Consider the following 14,961-nt stretch of genomic DNA (forward strand, 5'->3'; position numbering starts at 1 on the left):
AAAAAACCCCATTTTTTAGGGACGTGTATTTAAATACTAAAGTGACAATCAAGGAAATGATTATTCCAGATATCAGGATTGCGGTCACCTCTAGTGGGGAGATGAGGAGGGCCAGATAGCAGGTGTGGTGGTGGCAGTATTCTATTTCCTGTCCTGGATGATTATTATTTATGTTGGTTTAATAATTATTCTTTAAGCTCATATGTATTATCAATTTTTTTATTTTACAGATCTCTTTATAAAAGAAATAAAAATCTTTAAAAGCAAATTTCTAATGGTAAAATTTCTGTTACCACCATAGAGGTGGGAACCATTTTTGGAGAGGCAGCCCTTTCCAGCCTGCTTCCTTCCATTTGTGCCACACAGGCACTGGCTGCTCTGTTTGTTTCTGGCCATGGACAGTGACACCCTCATTTTTATTAGTGGTGGATATGGGAAAGGGGACGGTTGTTGAAAGTCATACTTTTCCTGGTCGGACTGTGAGTCTTTGGGTGTCTTTGTAGAACTCTTTCTGTGAGTCTCTGAAAGAGACAATCATGCCTTTGGCTTTCCTTTTGAACAGCATTCTTGCAGTTCTAAGTTACGTTTCAAGAGCTTTGAAAATGGCACCGTATTCTTACCTTCAAACGTACAAAGTAAGATCTATGAGAAATTTCTTCTGCCCTTCACTTTTTTTCCCCCAAAAGTCGAATTACTGAATTCATGCCATATGCATTGTCTATTCCTTTCAAGATGTCACAGATAGCCAGAGTTAGAAAAATGTTTAACAGCGTGACCAGAATGCACTGGATCAATATTCAAGATAAACAGGGGGGAAAAATATTATGTGCAAGTCTATAAACACTACTTTTAGAGATACAAATAAAAAACAAAATAACCAGACTGCAGTTTGGTCAGTATAGTTGTTGACTGTGCATATTTTTGCTTAAAACTATTCTATATTTTCTTCAATTTAATTTTATGAAAAGCTGTTTTGGGTAGGAAATTTTAATTGTAATGACATTTGAATTTCTTCCCTCCTCTGTATCCTTGTGTCAACAATTAGACTGAAGGGAAAAGAAAGGATATTACTCTAGCAGCCTGTACTTTTAAATTAAACCTCGAATCTTTTCTTTCCGTAAGGCAACAAGACAATTTTATTTGTCCTCATTGATGCAGTTCCTTTTTCCCCTCTTCTTGTATGGTATATAGTTTGTACTAATATAGTCTCATATTACAACGGCAATATAGTAAAAGGTTCTTCCCGTTGATATTTTAAAACATCTGAAATAACGCAAGCAGAACTATACATTAAAAAAATTTTTTTTGTTTGTTTTGGCTCACAGGGCTAAAAAAATTTTCAACTGGATAACCAAAAAAAAAAAGGGAAAAAAGGAAAACTCCAACAAAAAAACCTTTCCTTATAGCTGAATATTGAATATTGAGCCTAATTTGATTTTCTTTTTAAAAACCTTCAAAAGATACGAGCAGAATTTGTGTGCTAAACTGCTAGTCTCCAGCGCCATTTTGTGTTTTCTGTTGTTTTGAGGCAATTCTTTGTTTTTACTGGTCCAGCTGCATCATTTTCATCATCCTGAACTTTCATTTTCCTGCCCTGAAGTTGTACATTTCCTTTAGCAGATCCAGCCTAGGCAGCTTTATTTCCCTTTCTTTTTCCTTTAAATCTATGACCTTTTGAGTCTCATTTGTTTAGGGATTCTTGGTGATTTTACATGAGTTTTTTTCAGTGTTTCTTTTTCTACCTTTCCGTCTAGTACTTTCCACATCGCTTCCTTGTTTCTTAGTCATAGGTTACAATTACTGGCTGCTTCTGCTTTATTTAGTATTTCTTTAGCTTTTTTCTTAAATAGAATTAATCTCTCTTTTGCTCTACTACTAAAGCATATCCATTTTATTTCCCCATGATTTGAGAAAAGGATATGTGGGTGCTTTCTATGGGTCAGATTACCTAAGTCACCCCAAAATTTCAGCAAACATCCAAACTAGACATTTCATTTGAGCATCCTCAGCACTTCTTTTTTTTTTTTTAAGTTAATTTTTGTGGGTCCATAGTATGTATATGTATTTACTGGGTGTATGGGATATTTTGGTACAGGTGTACAATGAATAATAATCACATCATGGAAAATGGGGTGTCCATCCTCTCAGGCATTTCATGCTTTGCAGTACTTCCATTTTTCCTCTTGCTCTTGCTTCGCTCTGAATTTAGTGTATACTTTGTTTTGCTTCATTCTTTTTTTGCAAAATAATTCTCCTTGAAAAGTATTAGAAAGTCTGTGTTTTTATACCAGGGTTCAGGCCCGGGGTCTCTATAAACTTTTTATTGGATTTAATAGTATCAGACACTGCAAATGTTGATTGCTTAAATGCTTTGTGTAATGTTTTTCTCATTTGAATATTTAGTCCTTGACCTTTGTCTTCTAATCTTTAAAAGATTAGACATAAAAGAATTATGTCATCAGGGGTTGCATCCATTGGGAAGCCTTTCATATGAGTGGATCTGGTTTTACATCATTTTTTTCTATACTCATCAGTTGCCAGAGAGACATTTTGTACTAATCAGAGGGAGGTTTGTTTGGAAATCTTCTGATTTTAGTTTTATCTGTATTTTCATTAAAAGTTCTGCCTTTGATTTGTTCAGTGCTACTATTATATTAAAATCTGTTGTTAGGTAATTTAACCTGTTGAATTTTGTTATTTCCAGAGGTATCCAGCTTTCATCCAGTTTAGTCTGTTCCTCTAAAAAATTTGTCTTATGGCAAATTAAAGTCATCAGAATAATACTTGATTTGATGGTGGTAGGTTTCAGTCCCCCAAGCAGCCATTGTTTTCACTATCACCATTTTTGGCTGCTGTGGTTATCTTTCTGGTCCCAGGCCCCCAGAGCCGAGCCATAGGATCGCTAGCAGAGACTGTACTCTCAAGTTCACGTGAAGGACTGAATGTTTATTTTTAGTATTAGATAATTTAAACTAGTTATACTGGACATAGCTTAATGAGAGAACATTAGTGAATCTTTTTTGAGTTTAACTTGTATTCCAGGTACTCTTCTGGTTACCAAATGACTTGTATTCCAGTTACTCTTCAGTTAGACACTGACTGGCTGCATCATCAAATCATCTGGGTACTACATTGTTTTCTTTTCTTTTCTTTTTATTTTTTCAGACAGGGTCTCACTCTGTCACCCACGCTGGAGGGCAGTGGCATGATCTTGGCGGCTCGCTGCCACCTCTGCCTCCCGGGTTCAAGCAATTCTCCTGCCTTAGCCTCCTGAGTAGCTGGGACTATAGGCATGCACCACAACGCCCGGCTAATTTTTTTGTTTTGTTTTGTTTTGATTTTTGAGACGAAGTCTCACCCTGTTGCCCAGGCTGGATTGTAATGGTGCAATCTCGGCTCACTGCAACCCTCTGCCCTCCAGGTTCAAGTGATTCTCCTGCCTCAGCCTCCTGAGTAGCTGGGATTACAGGCCCTCACCACCACGCGTGGCTAATTTTGTGTATTTTTAGTAGAGACGGGGTTTCACCATGTTGGCCAGGCTGGTCTCAACTCCTGACCTCAAGTGATCCTCCTGCTTTGGCCTCCCAAAGTGCTGGGATTAGAGGTGTGAGCCACCGGGCCCGGCCTCATCTGGGTACCACGTTCTAATAGCATCTAGTGTATCCCTCTTAAGTGCTATTGTCTCTTCTTTGTATGATTATCTTTTTTTTCTTTTTTATTATATTTTAAGTTCTAGGGTACATGTGCACAACATGCAGGTTTGTTACATATGTATACATGTGCCATGTTGGTGTACTGCACCCATTAACTCATCATTTACATTAGGTGTATCTCCTAATGCTATCCCTCCCCCCTCCCCCCACCCCACAACAGGCCCCGGTGTGTGATGTTCCCCTTCCCATGTCCAGGTGATCTCATTGTTCAGTTCCCACCTATGAGTGAGAACATGCGGTGTTTGGTTTTCTGTTCTTGCGATAGTTTGCTGAGAATGATGGTTTCCAGCTGCATCCATGTCCCTACAAAGGACACGAACTCATCCTTTTTTATGGCTGCATAGTATTCCATGGTGTATATGTGCCACATTTTCTTAATCCAGTCTGCCATTGATGGTGTATGATTATCTTATGGACTCATAACTCTCCTTAAAAAAATTAAGATTATTTTAGGTGGGTTTTGGGAAGGAGAGCAAATAAGTGCTTCTGATCAATGTCATATTTAATTGGAGTTGATGAATTCTCTTTACTTGCTCTAGAAAGATAATAAAAGGTTATTTTTGATAAAGTCCTTAAAATCAGGGTAGAACCTCTTCTAAAAACACATGAAACATGAATTCAGAGACTATGAAAAGGGACAGCTGTAGCATTAGTATTGTGGTAGAAAGGCATCTTTTCAGTAGTGTACCTGAGGTGTAGTATATGTGTTTAGGTTTAGGTAGTAGAACAGAAGGAACACTTGGTGGGTATCAGGGGATCTTAGTTTTGGTTTTGATTGTCTTAGAACCTTTTTTAACTCCAAACAAAACCAACTGTTAGAAATAATACCTCCTTGCTTCAATCTAGGGGTAATTGTGAAGATCACATGGAATTATTTTACAAATTATAAAGTTCTATACAAAAGCTAAGAATTACTTTTTAGGTGAAGAGAAACAAATTGTTGGGTTGGAATATACTGTGGGTCATATTTAAAATTAGGTCATTAACATGGGGCTGTCATTAAAATATCCAAGCATGGTACTAACATATATATGTAATTAGAAAAATAAAACAAATAACCATTAACTCATTTTCTCTTTTATTTAGCTTTTTGTGTGTGTGTGTGTGATTTGTTCAACTATTTTAACTTCTACAACTATAAAGGTGATACAGGGAACTTGAAAGATGATTAAAAATAAGGAAAACAGAATGTATGATGAAAGGTTTAGGATGCTAAGCAAAAGAAGTCTGAGAAATGGTTTAATAATTTGTGTTTTCCAAGCTGTAAAGACAAAGGAAAAAAAAATCAAATCTACTTAAACTAAAATGCAGGAGATTTAGATTAGCCATTTGTGTTATGAGTGTTAACTGGGCATCCAAGGGAGAGTTGGGAAATCACCTTTACTGAAAAACTTTCAAAATGGGTTTGGTTTCATTTAATGGAAATGGGTTCAACAATGGTCCTTCTTGCTGCATGGGATAGAGTAAGGTTATTTATTAAGGAGTTTTTTCAACCCTGTAATTCTGTTCTCTTGGCTTTTAATTTTGCGATAATTCTATGGTGTTTTTTACCCGTGTGTTAAGTGAGCACACTCAGTGTCCTCAGTTGGGTTAGGCTTAATAAATAGGCACGGCGTGTGTGTGTAAATGAGCCCTGTGGCCACTAGTGACCCTGCAGCCGCAGGTGACCTTAAGCTAATAAGCTGATGGTGGTCGTCAGTGCTGTCATTTCCTGAAAACTACCAGGTACAGGCTGTGTGAGATGTGTTACATGGGCACTTTCTCCATTTCATTAAATCCTAACTTCAACCTAATAGGGTAGATTTCATTATCTCTCTTCTATACATGTTGAAACTAAGCCTTAGAAATAAAGTTCAACAATTTGTACAAAATTCTCATATCTCTTAGGTAGCAGAATCAGGATTCAATCTTAAGTATGCCTGACTTCAAAGTTGGAATTTTTTGTACTTGATACTATTCATTAAAATTGAAATATATAGTTGATTATCTGAAACTAAAAAAAAAAACTATGTATTTATATATCACTGTCTAAGATACACATTTTTTGTTCGTTTCTGCAAAAAAAGAAGCTGTGTTGTTTACACTTGGTCTGCAGCTTCAGGGAGGGTTTGTGGTTGGTTAAGAAGCTGCCTTTGGGCTGGAGGCAGACACCTGGACAGAAGCCCCAAGGCTTGGGAGCTGCAGCCAGGCCTCAGGGCGCTGCACTGCGAGGCTCCCAGGTGTGTGGGAGGGTGAGTCTTTTGGCCTATGGAAGTTGGTCTGGTGGTTTTCCTTCTTGATGCCTTTCACCTCCTTGTGTAGACAGTCACAGAGAATGCGGGTCTGTGTGGCTATAACGCAGGGCATGCAGACCCAGCAGGACCTGGTTAGGGTTTTCCCTGGGGCCAGGACAGCTTCCTTGGCATCCAGGGTGTGACCCCACCCATCTTGGGGCAGCTTCTGCATGCAGCGCTGATTATGAATCTTGTAGGCATGCTTGGCACGCTTGTTTGCCAGCTTGTAGCAGAAGTGGTTCCTGCCTTCTGGGGCCACACTGTTGCAGTTGAAACAAAAGCCCAAAGAGAGAAAGAGAGAGATAAGTAGAGGAGGCCCACAGATACAGGTGGACCAAGCAGCTGGCAGCAGCCTTGACCTCAGTAGAATAATTCTGGTAGATTTGGGAACTCATGTTGGTTAGAGATAAAAGCCATTGTTAGCTGGTCTGAGAAGAAGGGAATAGGCAAGGAGATGGTCCCAGAGGCTGCAGCTGGAGAGGAGAGTGGAGCGTAATCAGAGACTGGAGTAGGGGGAGACTGTGAGTCTGTAGGTTTATTCCATCCTAACACTGTGGAGGCAAGACGCTGCCTGGTGGCTGTCCATTGGTTTTCTCTTTTCTTTTCCTTGCCTTTCCCCTTCCCTTCCCCTTTTGTTAAATAAAAAGCAAGCCAGCATAATAAATGAATTTGATCTTAGTTTATCAAATGAAAAAACCTTCAAATGTACCTTTTCCAAATGAAAGGTGACATGTACAAAAGAATAAAGCACACGTGGGATACTGCATTGTACATTCTTAGTCACTGTCATGTGTGGAGTGGGATGGAAAGAATATCCTCACATGATTTGTTGTGAGAATACTACATTGGTCTCAGAATTTTCAGTGACCTGAGAATGGAATTAATGCTAATGAATTATGAATATATACTGTTTAATTTAGTAGCATTGAGTGGTAAGGATGTCAACATACTGCGTTTCATAACCTGTGGTGAGAATTCCTCTTGGAAAAGTAAATCTATATTTTATCTGTTTATTTAGCACTTGAAAAGAACCTGGGCCGGGCGTGGTGGCTCACACCTGTAATCCCAAGACTTCGGGAGGCCAAGGTGGGCAGATCACAAGGTCAGGAGATTGAGACCATCCTGGTTAACATGGTGAAACCCCGTCTCTACTAAAAATACAAAATTTAGGTGAGCGTGGTGGCAGGTGCCTGTAGTCCCAGCTACTTGGGAGGCTGAGGCAGGAGAATCGCTTGAACCCGGGGGGTGGAGGTTGCAGTGAGCCAAGATCGTGCCACTGCATTCCAGCCTGGGCAACAAAGCGAGACTCCATCTCAAAACAACAACAACAACAACAAAACGAACCTGATATAGAGCCTTATGGTCATGATCTGTTATATCCTGTGTATTGCACATGAAGGGAAATATTGTCTTTAATAATGGTACTGCTGGTTTTTTAAAATCATGAAGTTTCAGAAAGCTTGCTTTCTTCACCTCTTACTTTCTAGTTAAGTAGATACTTAATGTGATTTTATATTTACCTTTAAAATTCTGTAGTTGTGGAGTCTTCTGCCTTGTGTTTATAAAGAGTTTGTAAAAATTTACAGTGAACTATGGGGTTTTCATGAATAACCCTGAGAAACAAAAATCAACTTAATAGAATCCTAAATTTGTTATGTCATCATGACTTTCTCCCTCCATGGGGGAATGCTGTGTGAGTCAGATTTGTCAGAGAGATATCAGGCGCCTGGAATTTCTGGCATTCTGCCGTTGAGAGAATCATGAACCTTTCAGTATTAGAGAAGAATCCTTAGAGATAGTTCTTTCACTGAACATTTCTTGAACTTCTATTTTTGAATATTTCCTAGAAATTCATAGAATGAAGCTTAAAAAGATTAAGTGACTGTGTACATGGTCACAATTGGGAACAGTAGTCTTTGGCTTCAAACTTCAGATTTCTAGCTTATAGGTACTTATTTACCAAACACTAAGGAATCAGGTGTATCATGCACCATGCCAAGTGCCGAGGGTACAGAAATGCCTGTCATCACACACTGCCCGTCTTTCAGAATATTGTTGGGAGAGCTGAAGTGCAGTGGCCCAGACTGCTCCCGGTGGGTATGTCAAGAATGCAAGGCTCTGACTGCTTTTTCTCTGTATTTCTCACAGTTGTGTTTTCAGCAAGCAACCCTGAAGGATGACGTAATATCCCCCCCAGGTTGCTTCCACTTGCTCAAGGAACTTACTCACTCACTGAAAGGAACACTCAGCCCGGTGTTCCTTCCCTGTAACAAAGCCCACAGCACGTACAGGACTCTTTGAATTACCACTCTGAGACGGGGGCGATGAGGAACCAACAAAAATTAACATGAGGTTTGACTACTGCTTTTGCCAGAGACACCTTTGTCTCTGGCCTAGGTGTCTCATGTCTTCTGCTAGCACCCATGAAACAGTAACAGGCTAACCTATCAGCTTACAGATAGGGTGGAATCTCAGACCCTGCATAGTTATTGGCAGATATCTCTTGTGAGGTGATTTAGATATGAGGAAACCAACAAATATGGTTCAGTGTGGCAGGTACAGTGTGCTGTGGGATAACCCAGGAAAGGTACCCAGTTCAGCTGGTCAAGGTGAGGGAGGCTTTTCTGATTCCCCTGCTCTCGAGGTGAAGATATTGGTGGGTTCATCTATTGAGGGGAGATCTTTTCATTGTTAGTGTATGACACAGGACATGTCACATGGTTCATGATGACAGAGCTTGCTGAATGAGTGAGTGAACTGTTATTTGTGGTTATTGGGTGTGATTTACTGCATCAAAGGTTCCTTATGTTTGCTATTAAAGTTTGTCTCATTTTTAAAGACCAAAGTCCTGGGAACATGCTTGTTCTTCAATGAAAAGCAACTCATGTAGAAACCTATCATGAATAGGCCGGATGCGGTGGCTCATACCTGTAATCCCAGCACTTTGGGAGGTCAAGATGGGTGGATCACCTGAGGTCAGGAGTTTGAGACCAGCCTGACCAACAGGGAGAAACCCTGTCTCTACCGAAAGTACAAAATTAGCCAGGTGTGGTGGAGCATGCCTGTAATCCCAGCTACTCGGGAGGCTGAGGCAGGAGAATCACTTGAACCAGGGAGGTGGAGGTTGCAGTGAGTGGAGATCTCGCCATTGCACTCCAGCCTGGGCAACAAGAGTGAAACTCCGTCTCAAAAAAAAAACAAACCAAAAAACGAAAAACAAATAAAAAACCTACCATGAATCTATTCTAACAGGTGAGGAAAGTGGTTGAGTTTGCAGAATATCTTGTATGTAGATTAACTTAATACTAAATGACATTATGGTCCGATTACTTACTTTGTAAACTTTTTATTTTCTAAAACTTTTTAGATTTTTCAGAAGAGTTACAAAGATAATACAGCGAGTTTCCATGTACCTTCTACCCAGCTTCCCCTAATATTACTATTTTATATAACCATGATATCTTTATCAAAACGAAGAAATTAACATTGGTGTACCACAGACTGTATTTGCCTTTCTCCAGCTTTTTCCACTCATGTCCTTTTTCTCTTCTAACTCAGGATACCCCATTGCATTTATTCTTTGTATTTCCTTAGTCTCTTCTTATTTGTGACAGTTTCTCAGTCTTTTCTGAACTTGACACTTTTGAAGAGTAGACCATATTGTAGAATGTCCCTTAATTTGGGTTTTTCTTATTTTTATTTTTATTTTTCATGATGAGGCTGAGTTGATGGATTCTGGGGGAGAATACCCTAAGGATGATGTACCTTTCTTGTTGGATCATGTCAGTGAACACAAAATATTTATAGGACTTACTGCTGATGATGTTAACTCTGATCACGTAGTTACCTCTTAGTTACCACTTAGAAACCTCTGTTAGGTTTCTCCCTGTAAACTTCCTGTTTTTCCCTTTGCATTTAGTGTTCACTAGCAGCGAGTCACTAAGTCCCGTTCGCACTCAAGACGATGGGAGTAAGCTTCATCCATGGAAGGAGGAATTTCTGGGCATGTGTTAAATACAATGACAGTAAATAATATTTTGAGGCTATGCAAAGATACTGTTTTTCCTTAAAAGTTCAGGGGAACTAGTTCTCTCTGAATGAAGCCGAGATTGCCTTGGACAAGAGGTCAAGTTATGATGACTAAATACTTGACCTTTTTATTTATGCTTTACTGCAGAGCTATCTATATTATAAATGGTGCTATTCTTGTGTCATTGAACCTTCTGTCAATTTCTTTGAAGAGTGGAAGCATTTATATTAACTGAATGGGGTTAATGAGGGTACATTTGTAAAACAAGGTGAAACAGCAATAATTGATTTAAATTTCTTTCGCATTAATCAGTTACAGAAAGCTTATTTTATCTTTTGTCATTTATTGCTTACCAAGTAAGCCATAGAAATACATACATACATACACACACACACACACACACATACACACACACACACACATACCTACATGCACACACACACACACACAGTATGGACATATATGTATATGGTTAGCTATATCCCAAGTGATTTATATATCCATATCTAAAATCCATTGCTTAGAAAAACCTGCCTTAATGTTGTGCTTCTTGTGCAAGAGACAGTCATGGTCCATGCAGTTAAGAGGTGCAGTCTTTCAAAAATTATCCCAAAAGGAGTTGATGGGTAGGAAGTAGGCATGTCCCGGTGATCAACAGTCATCCCAGGACATACTAACCATTTGGTTGATCTCCCTCAGAAGTTGGGATAATTCTAAGGTAGCCTTTGTTGCTTTGGGGGTGGTGTCCAGATGGCCTGGTCCAGAGAGAGAATGTGGTTAATGTGTTTTTAGATTCATAAGGGGAAAACGTCATGGTGTTTGGATGTACAACATAACTACATTCCTTACTGCTGTTCTTGGAAATGCCATAACGTAGCAAATTCTTGTTTCCATTACTAAATTCAAAAATTTTGACTCAGAAGTGGTATTATTTGGTGCAGTGCTAGATATGGGTACACACTTGTAGCATTTAAAAAAATTGTAAAATCTTAAAAATGATCAAGATTTGGCAGTGCTGAGTTAATAGCAGTCAATCAAATTGAATTTGACCATTGGGACTGAGATTCCGCCTCTTAACCATATATTATTGCTTTGCTCCAGAAAATATTTTAGTAGCATTGTCAGAAATGCTTCCATTTACTTTTTCCTTTTTTAATTTTTATTTTTGGCAGAGCATGGCATTTAGTAATTCTTGGGGTCATTACTAGGGTTTGGGTTGGGATGGGAGAGGGTGTGATCTTATAGGAATTTGAAATTGAAAAGGCAGCACTGCTGAAAAATGCATTATGGCCAACCTCTGAATTAGGTTGACTTAATTTGTTGGGGGCAGAGGGCAGAAGAGATGTAGGTGTTAACAAATGTGTTAAAATAACTCTTATTTAATGCTGGGTGTGGTGGCTCATGCCTGTAATCCCAGCACTTTGGGAGGCCGAGGTGGGCGGATCATCTGAGGTCAGAAGTTCAAGACCAGCCTGGCCAACGTGGTGAAACCTTGTCTCTACTAAAAAAAGAAGAAAAAAAAAATTAGCGAGGCATGGTGGCATGCACCTGTAGTCCCAGCTAGTGGGGAGGCTGAGGCAGGAGGATTGCTTGAACCCAGGAGGTGGAGGTTGCAGTGAGCCAAGGTTGGAGTGAGCCAGGATTGCGCCACTGCACTCTAGCCTGGGCAACAGAGTGAGACTCTGTTTCAGAAACAAACAAACAAACAAAAACTAAAACTCTGGTTTATAGAGTACCTGGCTAGATATTTGGTGTTTTGTATACATTTTATTTAAATTCAAATTAGCCCTTCAGTGTTAGTATTAGACAATTTTGTGGGTGAGTTAAATTAAGCTCGAGGAAGTTAGGTAACTTAAGATCACATAACTAGTATGTAATGGAACAGCAGTGTGAATTCCTTTCAATTTGATTCCAAAACCCATAACTCTTCTTTATATTGCACTCTCGTCCTCTGTGGTATGCATACAGTTGGCTGTGCAGCAGTAGGCCCTTTTGGTACATTGTATACAAAATGAGCCATTTCATTGTTTGGGAATACTTGTGTTTCCTCCCCTTCCCCCCCATTTTTAGTATCTGTTAAAAGAAGAAAGCTTTGGCTACTTAAAAAAAACTTAGTTATGTTGTTTAGTTTGGTGCCTTTTGATCTGGTCATGACAATGGGAGCGATACTCTTATACTTGCTACTTGTTTCATTTAAACTGAAAAATCTGGAAAAAATATATTAGTACGCAGGAGTGCTAATATGGAAATGAGTTTTTCTTGACTTCTGATAATTAAGCAAAAAGATAATTATATGTTATAAGCCGTGCATGCTGAAAGTAAAATGAAATTCATCTGCTTCATATTTTTTAGGAAAATTGATAAGGCATCATTGTTGTTAATATTTTTCACATTACCTTTTGGATTTCTTAATTCAGATATTTTCTCTCCACAATTTTGAGAAAAAATTAAGAGGGGTTGCTGCCAAAAATTGGGGGAGTCTTGGAACCAAGTTGTGATTGTATATTTATATAAAAGCTCAGTGTGACCTCAGCAGGTCACAGCATTTTTTCAATTTGATGATCTCTGTTTTAAAGTGAGAAAGTTTTTACTTGCAGAGTGTTTCTGAATCCTATGTTAATCTTTTTTTGAGTTCTGATTGGAGGCTCTAGTGATATGATTTTTAGGATAAGCTACATTTAGCTATATTTTTTTTCCATTATATTTTGAAATCAGAGCGGTATTGCAAGTTAGTACTTTTCATACTCTTGTTGATAATGTTTTGCATATGGTATACATGGGATTTGGGAACTAGTTAAGGTACTTGCCTACACTCTACTTAGAGCAAGAAGTAATTTGGGGTTCTCTGTGTACAGATAATGATAAATGGGCCAAGTTGTGGAGCAGGTTTATCTTTAGACTCCTTGCCTCTCTTTTCTGTGTGTCACTCCCTTTTCTTTCCTATGTGGGTACCTGACTACCTATTTTAATGCCCAAGGCTTTAATATACTCATTTATGCCTTGCCTGCTCTTCCAGGATACCCATACATACTTTTTCGTAGTTTGTGCTCATGTCATATATGGTCATCAGCCCACAACAAGAGAAATCAGAGGAAGTGTTGCCTGGGAGGCAGCACATTGGGAGTGTTCATGTGTGGGACAGTATAGAACAGCCTTGTGTAAGTAATGCAACAGGTGAGGTGGAATCGTTTTAGAGCAGGCTGTCACACTGAGGTCTTCTCAAGTTAAGACATTACCAGTGCAGTGATTCTTGAAAGGTGTGCTGCTAACAGAATGATGTTGTTAAATCTTGTCTGTGTGGGAGTGTGCATGTCTGTCAGCTATACAGTATCATTCCTAAAGAAGAACTTGCTGCTCCTGACATACTTACATACTTCAGTGTGTCTTCAGCTCTACATGTTTGGTTTCCTTGTACCTATTTCTTCTGTGCCTAGTTGCTCTGAACCATATTAGTTTACTATAAGATAATGTTAAACAAGATCATGGATTCAACCGGGATGTCTTAAATCTTCTCCCTTGTTATCCTCATTCTTTTCCTTTAAAATCATAGTGAAAAAGTGAGCCGATTATTTTCTAAAACCCAGAAAATGGAGATTTAACAAATTCATAGCTAGAACAAGTTAGTGTTCATGTGAATAATTTTCTCTAATACCGATCTTGAATCTCTTGGATTGCTCATGCTATTCTAATTAACCAGCGGTCGATACAAGAAAAATATATAGGCATATATGCATTACATTTTTCTTGACCACTGGAGCTCCTTAGTGTTTCTCTACATGTGTCCTTTAAGATTCGTGAGGATGCCAAACCAACTTCTCTCAGTTGAATCAAGTTGATATGTTATGAACCATTCGGGTCTTTTTTCTCACTCTTCAGGAACATTATAGAATGTTCATTCTGAAAACAGTATTAGATAACATTTGGTCCAAATCTGTTATTTTTTAAATGAGGAAACCGAGAGGCTCATAAAGGTTGAGGTTTAACTTAAGGCCATACAAGTATTTGTTGGAGACGAATTGCTCAGGTAAGAGTGTTTTCTGTAGGTTCATAAATAGTGCAGTTTTATTTGTTTGTTTTTGAGACAGGGTCTAGCTTTGTTGCCCAGGCTGGAGTGCAGCCGCGACCTCCTGAGCTCACGTGATCCTTCCACCTCAGCCTCCTGAGTAGCTGGGACTATAGCACACCCTAGCATGCCTGGCTAATTTTTGTATTTTTTTTATAGAGACAGGGTTTTGTCATATTGCCCAGGCTGGTCTCAAACTCTTGGGCTCAAGCAATCCTTCCGCCTTGGCGTCCCAAAGTGCTGGGATTGCAGGCATGGGACAGCGTGCCCGGCCAACAGTGCAGTCTTTAAATAGTAGCCTAGATACCCATTTAAATTCCAATTTTTATTTTGAAGAGGGGTTTACGAGGTGACTCCTCTGTGGTTGTGTCCTTTGGAGTAAGCTGTAATCAAATTGATATGCAGAGAGGAAGTAAAGGGTTCTTTATTAGAATAGACTTAAAATGTAGAATATTCTCAAGTACATAAACCTTTCTAAACAGGATGAGAAAGAAACCTGGAGCATTATATGAGCCAGTAGGTCCCATTTATTGTCTGTTTTTTGATTTATCTTGTTCTGCTTCCCCTACTCCTTACTCTTGCCTGGCACGGACATACATGTCTTTCCTCTGCCCATTTTTCACGTTTGTTCTTGTTGGACTTGGGACTTCAGGGTGAAAGTGAACATTACTCTCTGGTTTCTTCTCAGTTTGTGATTTATTAATATATCCTTCTAATATTTTTTGGGTGTAGGAACCATGGGAAAGGGAAAAAGTAACGCCGAATTCTATTTTTCTCAAACTCTTGGGGAAGAATTTGTACACTTTAACCAACCTACCTACCTACCTACCTTCCTTCCTTCCTTCCTTCCTTCCTTCCTTCCTTCCTTCCTTCCTTCCTTCC

At 39.1% G+C, this 14,961-nt stretch overlaps 2 protein-coding genes across 4 annotated transcripts in view; one reads left to right on the top strand and one right to left on the bottom strand.

The window, feature by feature from the left end:
* CHRM5 (cholinergic receptor, muscarinic 5) overlaps nt 1-14,961 on the bottom strand; it is a 112,964-nt gene that overhangs the window by 83,720 nt on the left and 14,283 nt on the right. Inside the window, exon 1 of one of the 3 annotated variants that reach the window (XM_011932698.1) lies at nt 7,947-8,222. The exons of the other annotated variants lie outside the window; for them this stretch is intronic. The gene's annotated coding sequence lies outside the window, so the exon portion shown is untranslated. Of the gene's footprint in view, nt 1-7,946; nt 8,223-14,961 lie in introns of those variants that run through there. 3 annotated transcript variants of the gene reach the window in all.
* Nucleotides 1-14,961, top strand: part of AVEN (apoptosis, caspase activation inhibitor) — a 169,684-nt gene that overhangs the window by 25,749 nt on the left and 128,974 nt on the right. The window lies entirely within an intron of this gene.

The sequence above is a fragment of the Colobus angolensis genome, unplaced genomic scaffold, assembly GCF_000951035.1.
Source record: "Colobus angolensis palliatus isolate OR3802 unplaced genomic scaffold, Cang.pa_1.0 Scaffold97, whole genome shotgun sequence".
In the NCBI taxonomy this organism is placed as follows: domain Eukaryota; kingdom Metazoa; phylum Chordata; class Mammalia; order Primates; family Cercopithecidae; genus Colobus; species Colobus angolensis.